At 46.9% G+C, this 26075-nt stretch overlaps 1 non-coding gene across 1 annotated transcript; it reads right to left on the reverse strand.

Annotated features, from left to right (window-relative positions):
- Positions 1-173: 173 nt before the first annotated feature.
- On the reverse strand, positions 174-23105 carry LOC109285359 (uncharacterized). Its single transcript, XR_009461897.1, has 4 exons — positions 22727-23105; positions 20131-20321; positions 18517-19386; positions 174-17359 (listed from the first exon to the last, which is right to left on the reverse strand). It is a non-coding gene; the product is annotated as an uncharacterized LOC109285359 (transcript).
- Positions 23106-26075: the final 2970 nt, after the last annotated feature.

Below are 26075 nucleotides of genomic sequence, written 5' to 3' on the forward strand. Positions count from 1 at the left end.
CCTATCCTCACTGGCAGCACTTTTTCAGAGGCAGTAGCATCATTTGGGCTGGAAGTAGTTCTGTGGCCTTGCCCACAAAGTCAGGAGTGTTGCTACTATACCCTTTTGTCCAGCAATTCCCACAAACTGACTAGAAAACACCTAGTGGAAAAAGATTATAGTCACGGCAAGACTGTTATAAGCCAATCTTTATTCCATTACTTGAAATAATAAAGCATTTTTAAAAACCACAGAAACATAAACCGAGACAAAAATAAGCACATAATTTCATGTTAACTTATGTATACCCATGTCCTGGAACCCAACAGTACATTTTTCCTTTTTACTACACGCACCCCTTTCAAATCTAAATGTTTTCTCCCCTACAGGATTATTAGAAAAAGCTAGCTCTCTGATCATCTTCTATGTCACAGTTTCACAGTTGGTAGGGTCAGAAGGGACCTGAGCAGATCATCAAGTCCGACCCCCTGCCACGGCAGGAAAGAGTGCTGGGGTCAGACGACCCCGGCAAGGTGATTATCTAACCTCCTTTTGAAGACCCCCAGGGTAGGAGCCAGCACCACTTCCCTTGGAAGTTGGTTCCAGATCCTAGCCACCCTGACAGTGAAGTAGTGCCTCCTGATTTCTAGCCTGAATCTACTCTCCATCAACTTATAGCCATTATTCCTTGTTACTCCCTGTAGTGCTCGGGGGAGCAGGGACTCTCCCATTGCCTGCTGGTCCCCCTTGGTCAATTTATAGGCAGTCACCAGATCCCCTCTCAGCCTTCTCTTGTGGAAGCTGAGCAGGTTCAAGTCCTGTAGCCTCTCCTTGTAGGGCCTGCCTTGCTGCCCCCTGATCATGCGAGTGGCCCCCCTCTAGACCCTCTTGATGCTGTCCGTGTGGCAGAAGGCCACCTCCGTTTCTTCCCAAAAACTCTGCTCTGTGACAATTTGGTTCAGATGGGCCCTGCAGAGGGTACACACCTTACCCTATCTCTTTAGGTAACCTGAGCTGGGTACATTCCTGAGGGAGAGGGGAAACCTACTCCCTCTGCCCACGTGACTGGCATCACATACCTGGGTGAGGGGCTTGGACTCCCTGGGAAGCTAGGAACTACCAGTCTGCCCAGCAATTAGTGATGCATTTCAAATTGGTTGGCTGACACCCAACAGGTGCTGGCCTCCATTAGACCAGGTAAACGAGGTCAAAAGGGCTATATAAGTTAAGGACTGCCCAGGAGGAAGAGGCAGCAGCCATGAGGAAGACTCAGAGAGAGAGAAGCTGGACCATCTGGAACTTGCTCTCTCTCTCAAAACTCATGATCAAGGAACTGCCGCCTCCAGACGGAATCGCCACCTGCCTCTGGATGATATTTGTGAGTAAGGTACCTGAGATCTAACTAGATATATAGCTTGCAGTAACTCAGATGCGTGATCAACAGCTACCCAGCCATGCCAGTTTGCTCTCTGATATTGGTCTACCCTGTACCCTATTCCAAACCTACCCCTTGTAACCAATAAAGTTCTCCTTTGTACCTAGCATGGGAGTGGGTCTAGATTGTCTTGAGGTCCCCTTGGTTCAGCTGACTAAGGGAGACCATTACTTGTGCTTCTGACTGAGAGAAGCACCCCCAAGTACTTGAAGTGGGTCAAGTACCCTCAAGGGCTACTAGGCCTGTGTTTCCCAGGGTGCACAGAGCCAGAATCAAGCCCATCCCTGGGTGGTGGCAGTGTTACCCCCAGGCTAGTGGGTGTGCTCCACGAAGGGGTGCGGTTAGCCTTCCTGACTGCGTCCCCACATTGTCGGCCCATATTCACCTTGGAGTCAACGACTCCAAGATCCTTTTCTGCCTCTGTGCTGATGAGAAGGGAGCTCCCCAGCCTGTAGGTATGCTGCTAGTTCTTCCTCCCCAGGTGCAGTACCTTGCCCTTGTCTGTATTGAAACCCATCCTGTTCTCATCCACCCAGCCCTGTAACCTGTCCAGATCTGATTGCAGCCTGTCGCTCTTCTCTAGTGTGCCCACTTCTCCCCACATCTTAGTGTCGTCTGCAAATTTGAACAAGGTGCTTTTCACCCCCTCATCCAAGTCATTGATGAAAAGGTTGAACAGTGCGGGCCCAAGGACTGAGCCCTAGGAAACCCCACTACCCACATCCCTCCAGGTCAAAAATGACCTGTCCACCACCACCCTCTGGATGCAGCTCTCCAGGCAATTAGCAACCCATCTGACCATGTAGGCATCGACACCAAAGTCGCCTAGTTTTTTAATGAGAATGGGTGAGATACAGTGTCAAAGGACTTCCTAGAGTCCAGAAAGACTACGCTCAACACGTCACCTGTGTCTAAGGCTTTTGTGACCTGGTCGTAGAAGGCCACCAGGTTTCATAGTTTTATAGTTGGTAGGGGTGGAAGGGACCGGAGCAGATCAAGTCCGACCTCCTGCAATGGGCAGGAAAGAATGCTGGGGTCAAATGACCCCGGCTAGGTGACTGTTTAGCCTCTTTTTGAAGACCCCCAAGGTAGGAGCGAGCACCACTTCCCTTGAAAGTTGGTTCCAGATCCTAGCCACCCTGACTGTGAAGTAGTGCCTCCTTATATCTAGCCTGAATCCACTCTCTGTCATGGTCATTATTCCTTGTTCCTTGTTACTCCCAGTAGTGCTTGGGGGGGAAAAGGGACTCTTCCATTGCCTGCTGGTCTCCCTTGGCCAGCTGATAGACAGCCACTACATCCCCTCTCAGCCTTCTCTTGTGGAGGCTGAACAGGTTCATGTCTCGTAGCCTCTCCTCATAGGCTTGCCCTGCTGCCCCCTGATCATGCAAGTGGCCCTCCTCTGGACCCTCTCCATGTTGTCCACATCCCTCCTGAAGTGCAGTGCCCAGAACTGGACGCAGTACTCCAACTGCAGCCTGACCAATGTCATATAGAGGGGAAGGATCACCTCCTTGGACCTGCCTGTGATGCATCTGTGGATGCATGACAAGGTGCGGTTAGCCTTCCTGACTGCATCCCCACATTGGCAGCCCATGTTCATCTTGGGGTCTATAATGACTCCAAGATCCTTTTCTGCCTCTGTGCTGTGTGGGATTTGGGAGCGGGGCTTAAGGGTCTGGGGGCACAGGTGGTGTTCTCGTCGATCCTCCCAGTCTCAGGCTATGGGCTGAGAAGGGACAGGAGGATCTATGTGGTCAACCAAAGACTGCAGCGCTGGTGTCATCAGGAAGGCTTTGGCTTTCATAACCACAGCCCGCTCTTTGGCGAGAGAGGCAGCGAGCTGCTGGGAAGAGATGGTTTCCACCTCTCTCCCCTAGGGAGGAGGCTCTTCTCAGCCAGACTGGCTGACCTGCTCCACCGGGCTTTAAACTAAGCCCGCTGGGGGACGGGGGCACGACCGCCACTGCTGGCCCGCTGAGCAAATCTTGCAAAGCCAGCGGATCATGGCACTTAAGGGAGCCCGCCCCAGCCCCAGCCCTGGTAAAATCTGTGGGCAAGGAAGGAGCCCCCCAGGGGGCGCTTGCCTGCCTGTATACAAATGCCAGGAGCTTGGGGAATAAGCAGGAGGAGCTCATCCTCCTGCTCAGTGCAAACAATTACGATGTCATAGGGATAACGGAGACCTGGTGGGACTCCACCCATGACTGGACCACGGGGATAGATGGCTATACCCTGTACAGGAGGGATCGTGTAGAGAAAAGGGGCGGGGGTGTAGCTCTCTATGTTAAGGAAAGCTACGTGTCCCTGCAAGCCGATATTGGCGACCAGGGTGGACGGCTGGAGACCCTCTGGGTTAAAATCCGTGGGGAACACGGCACAGGGGACACAATGGTGGGAGTCTATTACAGACCTCCCACCCAAAGTCCTGAGCTAGACCAGGAGTTTGCCCAGGAACTGGCTGAGGCAGCTTGCTCCAGGACCATGGTTGTCATGGGTGACTTCAATTACCCAGACATCTCGTGGGAGGATCGCTCAGCAAAATCTGAGCGGTCGCAGAGCTTCCTCTCGTGCGTGGGTGACCTCTACCTGACTCAAGAAGTCTATGGGCCAACGAGAGGCAAAGCGCTGCTCGACCTGGTGCTGGCTACTGGGGAGGACCTAGTCGGCGACCTAGTGATCGATGGGAAGCTGGGTGACAGCGACCACGAGCTGATCACCTTCACCATCTGCCGAAAAGCTGGCAAGTCAGTCAGCAACACGCAAGTCCTTGACTTCAGGAAAGCCGACTTTGACAAGCTCAGGAGGCTTGTCAGTGAGGCCCTAAGGGACCTCACCGCAGGGAGAGGGGAGTTCAAGAAGAGTGGTTGCTCCTCAAGGGAGCGATCCTCAATGCACAAACTAAGTCTATTCCATCTCGGAGGAAAGGCAGCAAGAGGGCACAGCAGCCCCCCTGGCTCTCCAGGGACCTAGCAGACCTCCTGAGGCTAAAAAGAAAGGCCTACAAAGGATGGAGGATGGGAGTCACCTCCAAGGAGGATTATTCTGCACTGGTCCGGTCCTGTAGGGAGCAGACCAGGAAAGCCAAGGCTGCAACTGAACTCCAGCTAGCTTTGAGCATCAAGGACAATAAAAAGTCCTTTTTCAGATATGTGGGGAGCCGGAGGAAAAGCAGGGGCAACGTTGGACCCCTGCTGAACCAGATGGGGCAACTGACAACTGACGCCCAGGAAAAAGCCAACCTATTAAATAGGTACTTTGCGTCGGTCTTTCATCAGCCCCATGGGACGCCTGTGCCTGCTACAGGGCCGGGAAGTCCGGGTGAGGGTGATCCCCTGCCCTCCATTAATGCTGACTTTGTGAAGGAACATCTTGAGAAGCTGGATACCTTCAAGTCAGCCGGCCCTGACAATCTTCACCCCAGGGTACTCAAGGAGCTGGCGAGCATCATAGCCCAGCCTCTAGCGCGGATCTTTGAAAACTCTTGGCGCTCTGGTGTAGTGCCCGAAGACTGGAAGAAGGCCAACGTGGTGCCTATCTTCAAGAAAGGGAGGAAAGTGGATCCGGCTAACTATAGGCCCATCAGCCTGACTTCTATCCCGGGGAAGATCTTAGAAAAGTTTATTAAGGAGGCCATCCTTAATGGACTGGCCGACGCCAACATCTTAAGGGATAGCCAGCACGGATTTGTTGCGGGTAGGTCTTGCTTGACCAATCTCATTTCCTTCTATGACCAGGTGACCTATCACCTGGACAAGGGAGATGAGATTGATATCATATATCTTGACTTCAAAAAAGCCTTCGATCTGGTGTCCCATGATCGTCTCTTGGAGAAACTGGCCAATTGTCGCCTTGGGTCCCCCACGATCCACTGGCTGGAAAATTGGCTCCGGGGTCGGACCCAGAGGGTAGTAATTGATGGAAGTCACTCATCGTGGTGTCCTGTGACCAGTGGGGTCCCCCAGGGCTCTGTCCTTGGACCCATACTGTTCAACATCTTCATTAATGATGTGGACACTGGAGTCAGAAGCGGACTGGCCAAGTTCACCAATGACACCAAACTTTGGGGCAAAGCATCCACGCCAGAAGACAGGCGGGTGATCCAGGCTGACCTGGACAGGCTCAGCAAGTGGGCAGATGAAAATCTGATGGTGTTCAATGCCGATAAATGCAAGGTTCTCCACCTTGGGAAGAAAAACCCGCAGCATCCTTATAGGCTAGGCAGTGCTATGTTGGTTAGCACTATGGAAGAAAGAGACTTGGGGGTCATCATTGATCACAAGATGAACATGAGCCTGCAATGCGATGCTGCGGCTAGTAAAGCGACCAAAACGCTGGCTTGCATCCATAGATGCTTCTCAAGCAAATCCCGGGACGTCATTCTCCCCCTGTACTCGGCCTTTGTGAGGCCGCAGCTGGAGTACTGCGTCCAGTTTTGGGCTCCACAATTCAAAAAGGATGTGGAGAAGCTTGAGAGAGTCCAGAGAAGAGCCACGCGCATGATCAGGGGTCAGGGAAGCAGACCCTACGATGACAGGCTGAGAGCCCTGGGGCTCTTTAGCCTGGAAAAGCGCAGGCTCAGGGGTGATCTGATGGCCACCTACAAGTTTATCAGGGGTGATCACCAGTATCTGGGGGAACGTTTGTTCACCAGAGCGCCCCAAGGGATGACGAGGACGAATGGTCACAAACTACTACAAGATCGTTTCAGGCTGGACATAAGGAAGAATTTCTTTACTGTCCGAGCCCCCAAGGTCTGGAACAGCCTGCCGCCGGAGGTTGTTCAAGCGCCTTCATTGAACACCTTCAAGATGAAACTGGATGCTTATCTTGCTGGGATCCTAAGACCCCAGCTGACGTCCTGCCCTTTGGGCAGGGGGCTGGACTCGATGATCTTCCGAGGTCCCTTCCAGCCCTAACGTGTATGAAATCTATGAAAATCTGATGAGAAGGCAGTTCCCCAGCCTGTAGGTATGCTGCTGGTTCTTTCTCCCTAGGTGCAACACCCTCCACTTGTTAGTACTTAATCCCATCTTATTCTCATCTGCCCACCCCTGTGACCTGTCCAGATCTAATTGCAGCCTGTGCCTCCCTTCTAGCTTGCCCACTTCTCCCCACGTCATAGTGTCATCTGCGAATTTGAACAAGGTGCTTTTCACCCCTTCATCCAAGTCACTGATGAAGATATTGAACAGTGCGGGCCCGAGGAACGAGCCCTGGGGGACCCCACTGCCCACATCCCTCCAGGTCGAAAATGACCCATCTACCACCACTCTCTGGGTGCGGCCTTCTAGCCAATTGATGATCCATCTGACTGTGTAGGCATCGACACAACAGTTTCCTAGTTTTTTTAATGAGAATGGGGTGAGAGACAGTGGCGAAGGCCTTCCTAAAGTCCAAGAAAGACTATGTCCACCGCGACACCTGCATCCAAGGACTTTGTGACCTGGTCGTAGAAGGCCACCAGGTTGATCTGACAGGACCTGCCTCTAATGAACCCATGTTGGTTGCCCCTAAGCATACACTCCTCTGCTTACCCCTCGCAGATGTGCACCTGGATAATTTTCTCAAAGAGCTTCCCCAGGACCGAGGTAAGACTAACAGGCCTACAATTTCCTGGGTCCTCCTTCCCTTTTTTGAAAATGGGGACCACTTTGGCCCTTTTCCAGTCCTCTGGCACCTCGCCAGAGCACCATGAGTGCTCGTAAAGCTGTGCCAGGGTTCCCGCAATGACCTCTGCTAAGTCTCTCAACACTCTGGGGTGGAGATCGTCAGGACCTGCTGATTTGAACACATCCAAAAAAACCTCTGCCACAAGATAGTACTTGTATTTACAAGTACTAATACTAACCTTCCACAGCGTTTAGTACTTTGTTACAACCTAAAAAGGTTGCACATGTAGATGCAGAGATATTTACTGCCAAGCTAATTAGGCAGCTATACAGTAAATGCCTTTTGTAGATGCACCTAGAGAATGTGACCTACTTATCCAACACAAAAGATATAGTTAAAATAGTCCATGTTAAAAATTCAGACATCAAATATTTAAATACTTAAAAGTGAAGTGCAAAGGACTGGTCTTGCCAGAGGATAAGTTCTTTAGAAGAGACACAAAGGTACTGTGTGTCCTTTTACCTTGTGCGTTTTCAGTCATCCTTATTGTGCAGTTTGGGAATCCAATGCACACAGAGTACCTTGCTTTTAGGTTTAGGACAATTTCCTGACTTGTCTAAGCAATGAGGTTACAGCTTCTAGTGTCTTTGCCAAACAGTCTAATATAGTGGTGCTCAATTCATACAGCCCCATGGGCCATTCCAGCATGTGAGTGGGGTCATCTGCCCATGGGATTGGGAAATTACAAATTTTGGAGCAGCACAAGCAATAGCAACATTAACTACTGTAGCTCCAGGAACTCTGGCAATTAATACCAGTCCTCCTGGTGCCTAATCTCCACACCCGTGGGGAATCGTGCGAGCTGGACAATATGGCTTGGCATGCTGGATCCAGCTCATGGACTACATCTTTGTCACCCCTGGTCTAACAAAGTGGTTCTCAACTAGGGTGTTGTGCAATATGAGTGCTTGTAGGAAAGAAAACACCTACATAAGGCTCACAAGATAAACCCAGAGCTCTGCTATTGTAACACAGCATCACATTATAGAAGAGGTTTAGAATGAAATCCTGGAAAGAGGAAGGATAAAACATTTAACATAAACAGGTCCAGAAAAACAATTAAAACGTAGAGGCCCAAGTCAATAGGAAATAAAATTCTGCAACAAAGTTCTCTGGCTCATGTGGGGACTCCAAATGGCAGATGAGGAATGCTGCTATGAATAACAGCACATTAAAGAAGCTAACCAAGTCATTTCAACTCCCTGAGTTTTTCCCAACAATGCTCTTTAAATCCCATCTAAAGTTCTGAGAGGGAGTGCCTTGTATTGTGATGGAAGTAAGCATGTGGCTAAGAGGGTGGTGTCAACATGAAAGCTTTGGATTCTTTGGACAATGGACAGACAGTCTCAGGATGAGGACTCTATCAAGAGTGCAAAAGCAAGACGTATGGACAACAAGCAAAATGAGCTAAAAATCACAGCTGGAGATAAAACTATGGTTCGATTGGTGGGATGGCTCTTATGACTGGAATGCCAACACTGTTTCAGAAGGATAGTAGGGCTATGCGAAACAGCACCGTTTCATTTTGACTTCCGTTTCATAACCCCTTCACAAAAGGGGCAGGCCATGATGCCTGCCAACTTCCAAGGCGATAGATACAGGGGTTTCTGGAAAACTGAACCTGAAGCTGCTGACGAGCAAAACTCGTGACATGTATGACTGTGTGTGTGTGTGTGTGTGTGTGTGTTAAAGTACAGCTGTTTTTCCATGCCTACCCCAGAGCACTGGGATTGGAAGGGACCTCAGGGAAGGATCACAGTCTCTGGCCAGCTACACGACAACATCAGAGCAGTCCTCCTCCACTCTACCCCCTCCCTCTCCTTACTTTGTTTCCCTGCAAGCAAGCCCAGCTTTGCAACTCAAAACTTTCAAAATGTTTTGAGTGTCCTCATTTTGTTTCTAAGTCTTTCATTTAATTTCAATTTCACTGTTTTGAGCTTGAAACGAGTCGAAATAATGTCAAAATGAAACACCCGGTGAAATTTCGCAGAGCCCTAAAAGGACAGGGTTCAGAGAAAAGGTGGTGGCATTGCCTTTGTGGAAATAAGTTTAACCAGGCCTCTTACTTGACTAAGAGAGAGAAAAAGAAGAGAAAAAGATGCTGATGCTATGTGTTTTAAAATGTTCTAAGATAAGGAAAAACCTTCATGCCTTGTTTTGTCTGTGTGCAGCTGTTAACCTCCTCCTTTCCAGGACCCAAAAACAAAAAGAAAACACAACACTGATAGCTGTTCCCAAAACACAACGTGTTTGTTGAAAAAGTAAACAGCTTACGTGTGACAAATGAATGATCAACATCTTTCTGTTTCTCTCAAGGTTGCTTTGTCTGAACCCTGCATCTTTTCTCACTGTCTGAAGTATAAATACACTTGTAAACTTGTAGAGGTCAGAGTTCCTTTGAGAACTCTCCTTGTGATCACTTGTATAGCTTTAAATAAACCTAGATGGCTCTGCCAATTCTAATACAACCACAACGCAAAGTTTGATTTCTTTCACAATTTGGTGCCATGACTCGGATAGAGATGCCTGTAGTGATCAGTTGAGATACAGACCATCTCCTCACTGATGCCCCAGTGCCAAACTAAGGTAAGAGACCTTTTGAAATCTCTGTTGGGGCTTTTCAGTGAGAGACTGCCTGTGTGTGTCTTCCTGTTCACTGCTTGAGGCTTACCCTACCCAACCCTTTTGCTGCCAGAATTGTCAGACCCGCTATGTAAGTAGGAACTGTGAGTAGAAAAGAGTTTGAAACTGTGTTGCTGTTGTCAATGAATGTGTTTCCCCGGGTGAATTAAGTTCTGTAAAGAACTATGAGGTCTTTCTGAAGCTAGGAGTGGAAACCTTGTTTGGCGTCCTCGGGGCGGCTGTACTTGTTCTGTGTGCTCTTCGAAAGCAAGGGTGCAAGGTGGAAACTCTTCAACTGAAGGAGATCAGGGTTGTGTGACGAATTTTCCCTACCCCCACTCTCATGAATGAGCTGTGTCTAACAGCGAGTTACTGTGCTGTGTGCCGGTGCTATAGACATTAGCCACAGCATTCCTGTGCAACTAGCAAATCTCACAACCTGACCGGACACCCTCAATAAGCCTCTCTCCTGTGTGAAAGACCTGTGTGAATTGAAGTTAAAGACATGGGGAGCGGAGGGTCTAAAGACGTACCCGCTCCGCAAAAAGGGACTCCAGCATTGTACATGTACACACACTATGGCCATAAAAGTTGTACGTTTCTAGACAAATGGAATGGGTATACCAGAGATGATTCTAGCTTGCAGTTTCCCCTGGAGGGAACATTTGATTTAAGTAATCTTTCATCTCCGCGGAGCCTTTGAGTCAAGAGGCAGTAAAACACCAGACTCAGTGGGAAACATTTTTTGATTAGTATACAGAAGCTTCCAAAAGACGTCAAGAATCTCAAGTTCAGAGCCTTAAGGACTCCCAAGAAAAACTAAAATCTCAGATAAAGGAAATAAAACAGAAAAATGCACCAATAGGGGATCCCCCATCAACAACATTATCAGCACCAACACAACTTTATCCACAATTGACTGAGAATGAATCTGTAGAAGACATAATTGATTTTTTAGTGTGCTACCCCCATACCAGTCCCAGGAGATCTCCTAAACCCTGTTAAGCAATTCCCCAATATCAGGGAAGAACCCCAGAAGTTTAGAGAGGAATTGGAAACTGTAATCAATTGTTATGAACCAACATGGGCAGATTTAAACCAATTAATGAGAAATGTTCTGCCCTCTGAGGTCCGTAACCACCTCATTGCACAGTCTAATTGGCCTTCTCAAGACCCCGGAATGGGAGGTCGCTTAGTAAGTGCCCGAGAATGCCTTCTTGAGTCCGTGCTTAAAATCTACCCCAGGAAAACTGACTGGGCCAAAATAAATAACTGTAAGCAAAACAGAGAAGAATCCCCAGCAGACTACATGGATCGCTTGAAACTCATATTTGAAAGACATTCTAGCATTGAAGATGAAGCTGAAACTGCCCCAGAAGCAGTTGCCGCCGCTTTTGTCCAAGGACTTCTTTCTAAAGTCCAGGAACATCTACGTACAATTGCTGTAGGTGGGCAGACTAAGACGCTTACAGAAATAGTCACCGTTGCTAATCACTGTACAGCCTGCCAAGAAAAAGGAATCCACAGAAACTAAGCTAATGTCTTTACAAATACAGACTTTAGGCAGAGGTAGAAGCCGAGGTTTCTGTCGAGGACAATTCAGAGGCAGGGGACATGGTCGTGGGATGGGACGAGAATTTCAGTCCCAAAATAATGACAGTTGTTATTATTGTGGCCAACCAGGACACTGGAAGGCTCCATGTCCTCACCGGCCTGGCCAGCCAGGGATGACATTTAACCAGCCACCACCTCCTCTCACTCAATTTTCTGTCCCGAACCAAGAAGCTTCCTGTTAAGAACAGCCTGAGGAATGATAACATCATCACAGTCCCGCTTCTCTCACTTAATCAAGAGGATCCCTTTGTTTCCTGTTTAATAAGTGGCACTCCTACAAAATGTTTAGTAGATACCAGCACAAGTCGCTCTACTCTCCGAGCTGAAGAATTTTCTACAACTCCCCTCTCCTCTGCTGTTGTAAACGCTGTAGGAATTTCAAATCAGATAGTCCTCATCCTGTTTCCCAACCCTTACATGTTTCTTTTAGCCCTGCTTCTGTTCAACATGCTTTTCTGCTCAGTCCTTGTTCTCCTGTTCATTTGTTGGGCAGAGATTTGCTTTGTAAGCTCAGCTGTACTATTTATTGTTCTCCAAATGGTGTTTATTTAGATGTTCCCTGTGTTAATGAAATGGCTGTGCTTGCTACCCTAGCTAGCTCACCGCCTGAGTCCCCTAATCTTTCTGTGTTACAAGAGGAAATCATAAAGGCTGTCCCTCTGTTTCTCTGGTCTCAACATGCTAATTAAGTAGGGCAAATCCATACTGCCCAGCTTGTAAAAATTAGATTAAATCCAGCCACTATCTTGTCCTGTACTCCTCCTAATGCCTGTTATTTTTACTGTTGTTGACTTGTGTTCTGCATTTTTCTCTATCCCTATACACCTTGATAGCCAGTTTCTCTTTGCATTCACCTATCAGGGACTTCAGTATACCTGGACTCAATTGCCCCAAGGCTATACTGAATCCCCTTCTCTTTTTTCTCAACTTCTGGAGGATTTAGATGACATCATATTTAAAGAAAATTCTGTGCTTGTGCAGTATGTTGATGATCTGCTCTTGGCATCTACCTCCCTTAAAGAATCAGCTTTACAGGCTTTAACTCTCCTCACCTCTCTTGCCCTAAAAGGCCATAAGGCATCTAAAGAAATCTACAACTTTGTCTCCCTCGTGTCCACTATTTGGGTCATGATATTTCGGCTGGAGAACGACTGCTTTCTTCTTCCAGGATAGAAACTATTCTTAAAACCCCTAGACTAACTACTGTATCCCAAATGCGTACTTTCCTAGGCATGGCTGGCTACTGCTGCCAGTGGATACTTGGCTATGCCTCTATAGTCAAGCCTACTCCTTCAGATGGTAAACCCCATGATTGTATTGCTGTTACTGCCCACCTAACAATGCCCTGCACTGATCTAAAGGACATCCCCTTGCAAAACCTGTCATATTGAATGTAATATTTGAATGTTTATAATAGTTGCCCATTAGCCAGTTTAGGAAGAAGACAAGATTCATCTTATCTAGGCCATTGTTTTGGTCTACGTGTGGAAGGTCCTGACTTTCCTCAAAGTCTTAACTTTTGAATTTTATCTTTAGAGGCCTTTAACGGTTAACATAAAAATGACCCTTAAGCAAACATCCCACATTCCGAGAAATCAAACCCTAGGAGCCTTTGAAAAGACTGGAAAGAAAGGAAATTCCTCAAAGTAATTAAAATGATCAACAAAAAAAACTAATTACCAAGCAAAAGAATCTGTTAAGTAAGATCTGAGCCCAAATTTGGGAGCAGCGACAGGTTTGGGTAGAAGGGGCCCAAGACGGCAACTCACTCAATAAAAACTGTAACCTACTGTTCCAATTTGGAGGTAACCTCACTTGCAGAACAACAAAGGAAGAATCGCAAGCGTAGGCCGGATCAGACTGATCACCTGAACCACTCTCTCCGTGAACACAAATCTCTTAGTTCATGCTGAAGCCGCGGAGCACCCGAAAGGGACTGAAGGGGACTTAGTCCTATCAGTATTGAGGCCAGCCCATTGAATCGTATTGCTGAGGCGAGCCCATTGAGCCGTACTACTGAGGCCAACCCATTAAATTGTACTACTGAGGAATGAAAGCATATTTAGGTGTTTGGCTTCTCGGAATTCTAGGATTGTAAGTGTATTATGAAAATAATAGTATTGATTCAAATTTAACTTTGAGTTGTAATTGTAGTTGTTTTGTAATACTAATTCTTATAGCATTGTTTGAGAAGGAAGTACATTTGGAGCATTGTTTCTGATATATGTAGTTATTGTGTTCTTAATGTTTGTGGTATTTCTTAAAGCTAAGCAGTGTTATATGTGTAGCAAAGAATTTTAAAATAAAATTGTGCTGTATGAATTGTGAATCAGTAACTTGTGTGAGATTTTCTCTATTCCATAACCCACTAGAAACAAAACCCAAATCTAGTATTTTATGTTGATGGATCATGTCAAAGAAACTGAAAAGGTTCTCTTGTTGCAGGATATGCAGTATGTTCCCAATATGATGTTATATAAAGCCATCACTTGCCCAATGTGTATTCAGCTCAAGCTGCTGAGCTTGTGGCCCTTACCAGGGCTTGCACCCTAGCCTATGGTACCCGTTAATATTTACACTGATTCTCGCTATGCCTTTGGTATTGTACACGGTTATGGTCAACTTTGGAAGCAAAGAGGCTTCGTCACGTCAGGAGGTGCCAAAATTAGTAAGGGTCCATATGTAAATGCCTTGTTAAATGCTTTAGTTACCTCCTGCTGTTGCTATTATTAAATGCCAAGCTCACCAGAAACCGTATGATGATGTTACACGTGGGAATGCTCTGGCAGACTCCGCTGCCAAAGCTGTGGCTATTTCCACTCCTCAGGCTACACCTGTGTTTTTGTCTATCTCAACTAACCAGTCTCCATTGGCAAGTCTTCATGACATTGCCCTCCTCCAAGATCAGGCTCCAGAACCAGAAAAATATGTGGAGACTGGCTGGGTGTTTGTTACACCCTGACCATTTGTGCCGTTCCCCGGATGGCCACCTGGTTGCCCCAACGGTCCTTCTTCCCTATCTTGCTTGCATACACCACAGCATAGCACACGTGAGCAAAGGGAGGATGATAGAAGCTGTTAAGCTTAATTGATTTGCTCCAAACTTTTTCATCTGTGGTTCAACAATACTGTTATACCTGCCCTATTTGTCAAGCCCATAATGTAGGAAAGCCTGTAAAAACAAAAAAAAAGCAGCACATCCCCCACCTTGGGGGCCGTTTGTAAATTTACAAATAGATTTTATTCAAATGCAGAAATGTTGTTCTTATGAATATGTTCTTGTTATTGTATGTATGTTCTCTGGATGGGTAGAAGCCTACCCATGTGCAAAAGCTGATACCATCACTGTGAGCAAAAAGTTGCTCGGAGACTTTATTCCAAGGTTTAGTATCCCTTTATCCATAAACTCCGATGGAGGAACTCATTTTACTGGGCAAGTAATGAAAGAAGTCTGCAAAGTTTTGCTGGATTTGCAGGACTTTCATTGCCCGTACCATCCACAGGCCAAAATGTCATTTAAAAAAAAATAAACTGGCCAAAATTTGTGCTGAAACTCACTCAAAATGGCCAGATGCACTTCCCATAGCCCTTATGAGTATGAGATCTACTGTCAATCGAAAGACCGGACTTAGCCCACATGAAATCCTGATAGGAAGACCCATGAGGATCCCCGCCTCACCACCTGTTGCCTCCCACTTTTGCAATATGCATTTACTTGATGATACTATTCTTGACTACTGTACGGCACTAATGAATTGTGTTAAGGCTTTTCATTCACAGGTACAAGCAACTCTCCCCAAGGAACCAGATGAGCCATGCCATTCCATCCTGTCTGGTGACTGGGTTTATGTAAAAGTCCATCAACAGAAGTCATCGCTGGAAAGGCCCATTCCAGCTACTCCTGACAACCAACACTGCAATAAAGTGTCAAGGACTCCAAACATGGATCCATGCTTCACACCCTAAGAAAACATCAGCCCCGTTAGACTTAGAGTCTCCTCTATATCAACCTTCTAATCAGCCTCCAGAGACTGGTAGTGAGCTTAGCACCTGCCAACAAGATAGCTCAAGACCAGTAGTGAGCCAAGCGCCTACTGGCGAAGAGGATTTGTCACTACAGAGCAAAGAGGATTTACCACTACAGAACGGAAAAAATGTACCCCAACGACACCACTATGCCCTTCGGGAAAGGAAGAAGGGCTCTACCTAGTTCCTGAAAAAGATGCTGATGCTATGTGTTTTAAAGTGTTCTACGGTAAGGAAAAACCTTCATGCCTTGTTTTGTCTGTGTGCAAATGTTAACCTCCTCCTTTCCAGGAACCAAAAAAACCCAAAAACCAACCACAACACTGATAGCTGTTCCCAAAACACAACGTGTTTGCTGAAAAAGTAACAGCTTACGCGTGGACAAACGAATGATCAACAGCTTTCTGTTTCTCTCAAGGTTGCTTTGTCTGAACCCTGCATCTTTTCTCGCTGTCTAAAGTATAAATACACTTGTAAACTTGTAGAGGTCAGAGTTCCTTTGAGAACCTTCCTTGTGATCACTTGTATAGCTTTAAATAAACCTAGATGGCTCTGCCAATTCTAATACAACCACAACGCGAAGTTTGATTTCTTCCACACCTTGTATGTCAAAAATAGATAGGCCTGTTCCCTGGCTCAAAATGAAGGTAGATCAAACTGTATTTGGGAGAAGATAAAAGGTACAGCAATAATATAACAGTGAGATATATTACAGATATAATCCACCAAATCAGGAAGAAGTGGATGAGGTACTGTTGACGATGTGAGAATTATTCAAAAGTTATGAAATGGTACTGATGGGAGACTTCAATTTTCCAGACATCTGCTGGATTAATATAGCCAAACATAAAATGTCAAGCAGCTTTCTAGTTTGTGTAGAGGGAACTTTTCTGTTCCAGAAACAACTAGGGGATCATCTATTTTGGATCTTGTCCCGACGAAGAAAACTGGTCGAAAATTTGAAGGTGATGGAAAACTTGGGTGGAAGTGATCACGGTATGATAGAATTAAAGATCCTGAGATGGGGAAGCTTGGTCAGCAGAACTAGGACATTGGATTTAAAAAAAAAGTACACTTCAGTTAATTCAAGCGGTTAACAAGCATGGTGCCATAGAAACAAAGAATGAAGGATATAGGTGCAAGGAGGGCTGGAAGCTTCTAAAGGGCACAGTACTGGAAGCCTAACAAGAAACTGTTCCGACAAAATTAAAGTGTAAAAAGAATGGTACGAGACAAATGTGGCTACGCAAGGAGCTTCTAGGATGCCTCAAATGCAAAAAGAAAGCATACAGACACTGGACAGGTCACCAAGGAAGCATACTGGGAAACACCTTATTCACTTGAATCCAAGATGAAGTCTGTCCTCCTGCCTGCCCTCCTCCCCCACCCCCATCAGTGTGTGTGTGTGGGGGGGAGGCAGCAAGGAGGGAGACATCTTGCATTCTACTTCCAACCTAGAGGCAGGCTGCTGCTCAGCTCCAAATTTGGCCCTGGGTCACAGGCTGTAGACGGAGCTGCCCACCCCGAGTGGGAATAACTTGTTTCGCAGGGAAGGGGATGCACCAAAAATAAGAGGGGGCTAAGAGCTGGCATTTTCCAAGTGGTGCCTTGAGTCATTTAATGAGTTTGAGAACCATTGATCTAGAAACAAAAATGTGTGGAGGTCCATAAGAACTAAGTCACAACAGGCAAGGTACATCAGCCTCAGGCCACCCAGGTATCCTGCAACAAACCTGCACATGCAGTACTTAGCCTCCATGGCTCAGAACAACTCCATCCACAACATTTCTCTGAAATCAACAACATTTTCTATAGCAGCAGGATGCAAGGAACTTCATGAGCAAGTTTACATTATGTTTCTTGCTAAGTCGTTCAAAGAAAATGGAAGAGGCTCAGTACAGCTCTTTGACACAGATCCAGTGCCTTACAGATGTACATTCAACAGCAACCAATTTCTCTGCGTTTAGGTAGGCACAATCCAGGCTTGGGCCTTCGTTTTCCAATGAGATTCTGGGTGGGGGAGGGAAAAAACAAAACAAAACAAAAAAAACATGAGTTAGCAAGTTACTTCCTAAAGATGCATTGTGGTAGAAGGCTAGGATGTCCAGTAATCTCCATAACCCCAGGCTTAAGTTTACACAACATGTATGACAGAAGAAATCAGAAAACAATAGATTTTTCCTGAAGCTAAACATCTTGATGAATTAAAAGGAAACTGCACGCAATTTGTCCCCCATGTCTACCCTTGGAACAACTATTCCTTTCCCAGTTCAATCAGACAGATGTGCCAACGCTCCTGCCAACTGGGCAGTCACAAATGACAAACTCACACGTAACCCGTGAACAATGATCCATCCTCCCACTGCTGTCCCATTGGTCCTTTTCTCAACCCAATCCAGTAGTAATACTCCGGTCGTCTTAAGCGTTTGATGTGGAATTTAAAAATAAAATTGAAGAAATATTAACCTTCCAGGAGCATTCTCCACCAAATCTCCTGTCTAATGCACTTTAGTCTGCCAGAATAGTAGGAATAACTTTTACAGACGAATTGAATGGAATAAAAATGTATCCATTACTGCCAACCTAACAAGGTGTTCAAGAGTTGTACAAAACTAGATTCCAGGTTGAGAACCACTGGATTTCAGGCAGCTGACAACCTAATTGTAATCCAAGTCTAAGCAACATTTACAGAGATGGAATCAACCAATTCAACCCTCTGCACCACCCCATAAACTTCCAACTAAAAATCTATGCTGGGAAAGTAAAGCAAGAGTTACATTTTTTCTGAAACTCAAAGCCAACATCATGCCTAGTCATGGCAAATGCCAGCAAAGAAACAACATAAAAATAGGATCTGATCAGCTAATGCTGCGGAGGAAACAAATTCCCACTCCTCCATGCACAGAACATCATCAGCACAACCTTTACCTGTGTGTGGTACTTAGCAAAAAATAGTAGTGTAGTATGAACACGGAACATTTGTAATTGGTTACTGCTCATAAGCCATGGGCTAGTCAGGGAAACTCAAGTCACACACTATATCAGTGGTTCTCAAAGTTTTTTAGATTCAAGGTACTGCTCCAAAACTTTTCAGAATGTAAGGGCACTGCATTTAAAGACTAAATTTAGTTCTTTCAGTTCTCCATGGATAAGGGTACCCAAATTACCTCTGTCTATTACTGCATGTGTAAGACAAGGTCAGCACGAATCTCCATGAAGGTGTTCTTGGACACATGGAAGTCCACTGCTTGTTGTCTCAAGTGGCCATGAGGATTCATTCCCACCAGCTGCTGCTTATACCCCTGGCCCAGAAATGTCATTCTGCAGTTTGGAATCACTCCCTCATGGGCCTGACAACAACATGTTAACCTGCAGCCAAAACATCTTCAGGGCAGCAGCTGCTGTCAGACTAGAATCTGGATGTAGCCATGAATCCTCCATTCACTGGCAACGAAGATATACATGAGGCTTTTCCCCACAAATATGGCTCCACTGTTATTGGCATTGATAAAAGAAGTCATGGCATCCATCATGATTTGCTGACATTGAGTGGAAAAAGCAATCTCCCGCACAAGTTCACATTAGGCCAGAAGGTCTGCAAGGTGACAACCATGTATGCATATATGGCAGCTGTTGGCGGTGGAAACTCCAGGTCCAAGTCAGTGGTGGCAACACAAATGTAGTGAAAATTCAGGCAGGCACTTAAGAGCCTGAGCTGTGCAGCAAATCACACCAAAATCCCTTCAATGCAAATTCTGTCACCCATCCACAACTTGAACAACCAATGGGTGCTTTTCTCAGAGCTGAGAGTCAGGGGAACTTATGGACACTTGTTTAGCACCAGACATGTTGGGATGTATGGTGTTTTAGCTACTACTGGTGGAAGAGCAATGGTGCATTCAGCCACTCTTTAAACCTGTTTTGAAGGGCGACAGGTAGACATGCCAATCTCGCAACTTCTCCATTGGGGGACAAGTCACACCACCACGAGTCCCTTGACAAATGAAATGTTGATGTATAATCAACCGGAGTTCAATCTAGTTTGAGGAACAATAAAACAAGATCTTTAACAATCTGGAACCAATTTCCAATCCAATTCACAAGAAGCTAAAATCGGGTTCGCAACATATGGCCCACAGATTGGATCGTATGGGGCCTTTGGATCTGACCCACAAATGTGGGGTTTGGTGATGTTCGGCAGCAGGGGCTCTCCCTGTGCCACACCACAGGCAGATGCCCACAGCCCTGGCAGAGGGGAAGCTTTCCTTGCACCAAGCTGTAACCAGATGGCAGGAAGGTGCAGTGGAGGCAGGTGGGCTCTAATACCTTCCTACCTCAGGTCTGAGCTGAGTCATTCCAGTCCTCTCCTGCTGGAACATTTTGCAGATGCCTGAGTTAAATCACTTCTACAAAAGTGCCACCAAAGGTCGGTGCAACTGCAACAGCTTCACAGGAAGAAACTTCAGAGAATTCTAGAAGTCAGTACATCTCAGGCTCTTGTTTCGTTGCATCAGCCTCTCCCTTCTATCACTGCAAGTTTCACTAACCTAGTGTATGGCCTCATGTTTCAAAACCCATTCCTGATATTTTGCGTCTCACAGGGCTTTTTTAATGAAGAAGTTATTTAAAAAGCCAAACAATTTTCTTATCTATAATACAGAGTTAAGAACCAAGCTGCTCATTGCTGTAATTTTTATATCTTTGACTCATTACTTTCTAGGAATATAATGTAAAACCATTAAAATAAGATTATTCAGACATAAGAAGTGTCATATTCTTACCAGGACTAGCGGCTCCTTTATCATAGCCAGAGTGGCATTATGTGAGCCACAGATGTCCCTACTGGTACCCCAAACCTTAGATTCACTAGAAAAATAGTAACATCGTCCTCCAGTCATGTTGCTATCCAACCTGATCCAGTCTTCTGGGCAGGTTGCACATTTTTCTGACACATCAAGAGCCCAGCATGTTCCTAGGAAACATAAAACAGTCTTCCATTACTTTCTCAGACCCTTACTTCCTCCTGAGATAATGTTCCAACCTGTTCTGAGCAACAACCAAAGGGAGGCCAGCTGAAGTCCTGGTTGGGGCCAGCTCCCATTTCGGCAGTTATAATCAGCTTTCCTTGAATACCTTCACAAATGCCGTTGGTAAGACAAGTAATAAGACTTTAGCAGTGGCTACTCCCAAGAGCGTTTTTACCTCAAATCTGGCAGCATAGTTAAAATGACAAGCTCCGTATTGTGGATGCAGTTATATGGGTATGAAAGTGTTCCTACTGGCATAACTTATTCTGCTCTGGCCAACTGAAGTGAACGAACTTTAGCATCTAACAGTGTTATTCTATTAAAAGTCCTAGCACAAACCAAAAAAACAAAAGAACTGCCTTTTAGTGGGTCCGACCATAGGTCTACCTTGCCCAGCATTCTTTGTCACACACTGGAGGCTCCTCCACAGAGCTGTCGCCATGGGCATGTACTGGGCATGGTTCCTGGACACCGCCAACACCTGCCACTTCTGTAAGCAGAGGGAGATGCTGGGACATGCGTACCTGGTGTGTGCCAGGCTGCAGCCCCTGCACCACTTCCTCCAGAATCTCTTGTGGGGGGTCTGGCTACACTATTCCCCTCACCTGCTTATGTATGCACTCCCTGTCCATGGCCACACCAAATTCCAGGACCTCCCTATCAACTTCCTCCTGGCTCTGGTCAAGCTACTATATACATTACCAGGAAGGAGGCTCTGGCCGTACGGGTCCCTGGGAACTGTGAGGCCACTTTCCCTTCACTCGTGAAATCCCATTTCCAGGCAGAGTATCACTGGATAGTGTCCACTGGCTCCTTGGACTCATTTGAGGACAAGTGGGCACTATCCAGTGTCCTCTGCTCAGTGTCACTCCTTGACACACTAGTTTTAAACATCTGATCCTTACTCCTGTCCCTGCTATGTCTTTAGTCGGCTATCTATCCAATGGCCTCCCTTTCTAATGGAGGCTTATAGTGTTTCCTTGTGGGCACTGGCCCAGGGTCCCTAGGCAATAAATAGACCTTTGTCGCATACTGGCAGATCCTCTACTGTCCCCATGGATGTTTACCTGGTGCAGTTCACGGACACCCCCTGACACCTGCCCCTTCTGCCAACAGAGCAAGACCCTGGCACAGGCCTACCTGGAGTGCACCAGGTTGAAGCTTCGTCTGGAGCCTCCTACTGAGTTTCTGGATGCACCTTCTGCCCACACCTTCTTTTAGGCACTGTGGCCGCACCATGTTCCAGGACCTCCTGGTCAACATCTTTCTGGATCTAACCAACATGGCCATCTCCATCTCCAGGAATGAACTCTGGCCAGGGTGGACCCAGGTGAGTATGGTGGCCAGTAAGTTCTGCTTGGCATCCCCTTCTGAACCCCTTATTAACCTGTGACCCTCATCCCCTTCCTTATTTTCTTTCTATTTGTCCCCAAAAGTTAGTTACTGTGTCTTTAATGGCTCCTCTCTTTAGGGAGGGCTTATAGTTTTTTCTCATGGGCATAAGCCCGCATTTTCCCTATGGCATTGCAGATAAGCCTGTGTCACACAGGCGTGGCTCCTCCATGGAGCCATCACCATGAGCATGCATCTGCTCTACTGACACCTACTCCTTCTGTGAGCAAAGGGAGATCCTGGCACACCTATCAAGTGCACCAGGCCCTTCACTGCCTTCTCAGGAAGGCCTTGCTGAGGCTCTGGCTACACTAATCCCGGCACCTTTTTGTTTATGCACTCCCTATCCATAGCTCCACTAAGTCCTGGGACCTCCTGCCGAATCTCCTCTTAGCCCTAGCTAAGCTGGCCATCTAGCTAACCAGGAAGGAGGCTCTGCCCAAGAGCACCCCTGGTACTCGTGGGGCCATCTTTCCATCCCTCATCCAGTCACAGCTCTGGGCAGTGTCATCAGGCAGCATCCACATGCCCAAGTCTCTGAGTGCACCCAACAGGCCTGTGACACACAGCAGCACAAAGTGGATACTGATAGGGAAAGTGAACAGGGTTTTTTCCTCTAAACCTCCAGCCCCCAGGGTCTAGGAAGTGCCAGTTGGGAGTAGTTAACTTCTGAAACCTCGGGCCACTGCAGCAGCAGCATCCTCAGCAGAAGCATCCTCAGAAGCAGCAGCAGCAACAGAAAGTTGCTTAGAGAAGGAAAAAGATGGCTTTATCTCATTAGTGCTTTCCAGCCCATGGAGCTGGGCCAAGGGGAAGCCAACAGGGCCCTAGGAAGGGGCACGGACGGCAAACACCCCAGGGAGCCCGAGAGGGAGCAGCAAAGACAGTCCCAGGCCCCGGGGCTGGCTCCATCCCACCCACCGGCAGCACAAGAGGGCGGGAGCGCGGGGGGACTCACCAGCCACCCGCCAGGGCCACGCGGCCAGGAGCGCCACCACGGCCAGGGCCAGGGCCAGGGCCAGGGCCCCGCTGAGGGCCCTCCAGAGCGGCAGGCTGCAGCACGGCCCCGGGAGCGGAGCGGGCCTGCGCGAGCCCCGCCGCGCCTCCTGCCCCCGGCCCAGCCCGGCAGCCGCGGGCAGCGGGGAAAGGGGCTCAGCGCGCCCGGCCCCTGCACCGCCGCCCGGCTCCGGCCACTGCTCCGCCCCGAACCGCGCCCCGCCGAGCAGCGCCACTTCGCCACCAGCACCCAGCCCGCTGCTTCCCGCCGCAGCCGCCACGTGCGCCAGTGCAGCCGTTCCTAACTCCCACGTGGGCAGAGGAGGCGGAAGCTCCCTTCCATTGGTTGTGGGCTGCGCACGCGCAGTAACCCGCTCTCCGGGGGCGGGGCGGGGCGGGGGGGGGGAGAGTATTTTTAGCAGAGGCAGCTGGAAGAGGCTGTGTGCCCGACTGTCATGGTTCTTTTCTTCCTCCTGCGCGTAAGATGCGACTGTTTGCACTTGCTTGTGGGTGTCTCAGGCTTATGTCAGAGAAGCCTGCCTCTGGCCAGCTGTGTCCTCTGCACTGGAGCGGCCTGCGAGACCTAGAAGTCTGGCTGGTCCTCTGGGCAACGGGACATTAAAGCGAGAATTAAGACTACAAATTGCAGTTGATAGAAAATCAATCCCTGTGGCTGGCTGGCTTTCCTTTCTACCTGCTAGCACCCCCTCCTGGGTATAAATGTCATTTTTATGCCTAGCACAGCGAGTATCCCAAGAGTGCCTGGATTTTGACAGGCAAGGTTGGTTGAGTAGATGTGATCTCTTTTATCAAACCAACTGAGCAGTTGGGAAAATGTTCTCTGCAAGCTTTCGGGGGCAATCACCCTTCTTCAGGGAGTCTCTGCTGTTCTGAGACTCCAAGGACTTTTAACAAGCACTGAATGAACACGAGTTATTTCATAATATGAACCAAAAGGTAATAAATGTGACCGACAGTAAATACACTTGGAAGTACAAAAATAGATCTGAGAGGCACTGCAGTGCTGAATATGATTGCCTTACACTGCTGCTCAGGTAGAAGAAGTCTCTGAGAATCACAAATACATACCCCATAGTTTCAATTCAAGTGTTTACAGTTACTGGTACGGCTAACCAGTTTGGTCTTTAAACAAGCTGGGTTTCTAGGACGTACCTTTCTGAAAGGGTTGTTGTTGTTTTTAACGTCTCACCTGTTTTTGTACATAAGCCCTGGCAGGCTCTGTCCCTCCTCTGAGCCTTTCTACACACTCCCTAATGATAACAAAGACAAACATCCAGCTCAGCCTATGACCGTCATACAGACACTGGACCCTGCGGATCATCTGCTATCAGCAAAAGGATGAGCCTGGCTAGGTCCTGGCTCAGCTGAGCCTGTTAGACCCACAACAGATTTGGCCAAGTACTCAGGGGGACCTTTATTGTCCCAAGAAAAAAAGTTATGCTGTTATTGTTGACTTAACACCAAATCAGCACTTTTTCCTATAGCAAGCATTAATGCCCTCCCTGGCCTGCCAGGTAACAGAAGTGCCCCTTTTTGCCTTGGGAGTCTTTTTAAAATCTTTCTTCTGGAAATGAAACTTCATCTTTTATGCTTCAGGAAGAAAAGTTGGAGGAGACTTTGTTTCTAATAGAGAACCAGGTAAGATAAAGTAAGTTGGAAGCATCATATTTTACATCAGAAGATACAGTCTTGACTGAAATGAAGAATGAATACACTTTAATCAATATCCACCTTTTTTTTTTTTTCTTTGCAAGCACAGAGTTTGCATACAAAAGGTTTTATAACCTGTTTTATAAACCTCTTGGCATGCCAGCTACTCAGTTTTCACTGGCACAGTCTTTTATCAGGGTCACCAGGTGAGGCTAGGTTTATACCTTCCTTATCTGTTGGCATTCTCCATTGCATTTACAGATGTAAATAAAACCCCCATGTATATATATAATTACATGGGATCCAGGTCAGATGTAATATATGAAACGTGTGGGATATTTCTCTGGGATCTGCAAAATGGATGATTGGGACAGAGTTGACTGGGGTAATCCACTACATATCCTCTGCAGTTATGGAACAACTGGACTGACGGATAATGGGCAACTGTAGAATTATTTATATCCTTCCAGATAAATAAACTGTTTATCATATTTTCTTGGCCACCAGTTACTTGAGAGAGAGAGAGTCTCTTTCAGTATGAAACCTTTTTGTGAAATATATTCCAATCTCTCTCTCCCTCTCTTAACTGAGGTATTTCTTGTGAAATGTAAACAGCAATTGTTTGGGAATGGAATATCTCCCCAAATATACAGTGAGAGTTATGCTGCCTTTCTGGCCAGTCAATATGCGTAGCCCTCCCAAGTGGGAACTCCCAGAGATTAATTTCCCTTCTGCCAGCCAGCACTTTTCTGAAGTGTAAATATCTATTGTTTGGTAGGGGCACTTCTGACAACTAGCATTTGTTTTACTGCCTACGCAAAGTTACATTATAAAAATACAAAAATACATTCCTACCAAATGCCATGGTTCATGCAAACGTAATTATGATAAAACCGAACGTAGCTTGACATCAGCTGTCCATAGAGACAGAGCACCACATTAGTAAATCCAATTCAAGCAGATATTTATGCATGACACATCTCAACCCCTCCCCAATCAAACATGGTTTTGGGTAGGTTTAAGTGACAAAATCTAGCCATACATATATAGTGAGTAAAGCACCAAGTGAACCCCCAGACAAGTGTGGGGAATCCCCAGGCAAGATGAGTGTGGGTCCACCATAGTCACAGTGATGTGGGTAGGGCTTTGCTGGTGGAATGCTCACATCCAGGTGGGTTTAATCCTTGTTCCAAATCACCTGAGTTACCTTTAGGGTTTGAATTACACTTTGACTCTTTGGGGGGGCTGCAAAAAAAATTGGGTTACCCATCACAATGCCCTAATTAAATTGGAGATCCCCCCCAGGTTATGATTTTCAAATCTTATAGGGGGGCTCTCATCTCTTATGGGGGAACTTGGCTCCACCCCCCCCCAAGCTCCCCCATAATTCAAACCCTGATTATCTGCGCAGAGAATGGGTACCCTCTGTCTGTGTATGCCCTCTTCTCTTCCTTTTCCCTGCAGTTTCTCTTCAAGCCACTTAGTAAACACTATACTGCCTTGCACAGGAAAGAGTAAAAAAAAAAAACCCTATAGTTCCCTGCAGCACTGCTCAGTTTGGGGCTGCTATCCTGCATGAAGAGTGTACTGGGCAGTTCAGCTTGTGTGCCCCTTGTCCATTTTTTTATGCTGTTCCTTAA

Source organism: Alligator mississippiensis, chromosome 4, assembly GCF_030867095.1.
Source record: "Alligator mississippiensis isolate rAllMis1 chromosome 4, rAllMis1, whole genome shotgun sequence".
Taxonomy (NCBI): Eukaryota; Metazoa; Chordata; order Crocodylia; family Alligatoridae; genus Alligator; species Alligator mississippiensis.